Source organism: Etheostoma cragini, chromosome 4 (assembly GCF_013103735.1).
Source record: "Etheostoma cragini isolate CJK2018 chromosome 4, CSU_Ecrag_1.0, whole genome shotgun sequence".
NCBI classification, from domain to species: Eukaryota; Metazoa; Chordata; class Actinopteri; order Perciformes; family Percidae; genus Etheostoma; species Etheostoma cragini.
Window position 1 is genome coordinate 679,572 of NC_048410.1, and position 1,247 is coordinate 680,818.

At 42.6% G+C, this 1,247-nt stretch overlaps 1 protein-coding gene across 1 annotated transcript in view; it reads left to right on the forward strand.

Annotated features, from left to right (window-relative positions):
- LOC117943373 (dedicator of cytokinesis protein 3-like) overlaps positions 1–1,247 on the forward strand; it is a 168,834-nt gene that overhangs the window by 105,346 nt on the left and 62,241 nt on the right. The window lies entirely within an intron of this gene.

The following is a 1,247-nucleotide window of genomic DNA, read 5'->3' on the forward strand; positions in this document are numbered from 1 at the left end:
GACATTTGTCCTTCAGAGCCGTCCTTTTAAAACGCGTTGCACAGCTGATAGTTTCCGACTGTGTCACACACTGTAGACTGTATATAAACATTACTTCCTTCCACTGTATACAAGTGAAGGCCAAACTCTCCCGGATGCGGGTGCTGCCATTTTTGTAGTTTTTGAGCCAGGGTCCGCCCAGTAGCGATCGGGCGGGGGAGCCCCGGTGTCAAAGTCCCGCCCTTACACCCGCTGGACCAATCACAAGTTAACCCCAGCTGTCAATCAGGACGTTTCAGACCGTTTTATTTGCATAAAATAACTAAAACAAACCAAACTGATTAAAAAAAGAACACATGAGCGTGATCAGAACTCCCTAAAAGGACAGAAACCATCTTTTGGGGGACAATCCTGTAAAAGGATCACGTCCTGTGATGTGCTGTCGCACATATATCACAATTTATAACCTTTTTTCCAACTTCTAATTTTGCCCCAATTTCAATCGACGTCCCCGAAAGGAAACATCTGTTTTATCTAAAAACACTAATTTCTCACTTTTTTTCATCTCATTTCAATTTTATTGCTGCAAAAATGGGATTTTTTTAAGCAGACAAACACATACATAATAAATAGTACTGACAGTAGCATCCAGATGGTGTTTTCTGTTTTTGTAGGAGCCGGTAACAGTAGTATATAACGTAATTAATATTTCAGATTTTTGACAGACATACCCATACAAATTGGAATTACGTGCTGTATTAATATTACATGTTATACATATGAATGCATGTGTGCAAGCCGAGGTGAGATATGTTGAAGCCTGGCAGAGGCCGACTGAGAGAAGTCATGTTGGATAAAAATGAGCATCAGCATCACACTGAAATGTAGCTTGATGGGAAATTAGGATTATTATATCAGAGGTATTCGGTGCATTGTGTGAGCAGAAGAGTCACGTCTCAGTAAAATCCAACGACACGACCCTCAGCTCTCAGTTCCTCACCTTAATCAGCCGGGGATGAAGTGGTTTCCTCGGCCTCTGCAGCCGCGGTTACACACAAATTTACAGACATTTAGTTTCTCATTCCCAGTTAGAGAAAGCCATTTACTCAGGATATTCTGCGCCGTGCCTTTAAGAGCGAGGTCACAGGTCCGTGGGGGAAAGACAGGAATCTCAGACTCAACGGAAAGTAATAACCCTGGAGGCCACGTCGAAAATTACTTTAATGCAGTGTGTGTGTGTGTGTGTGTGTGTGTGTGTGTGTGTGTGT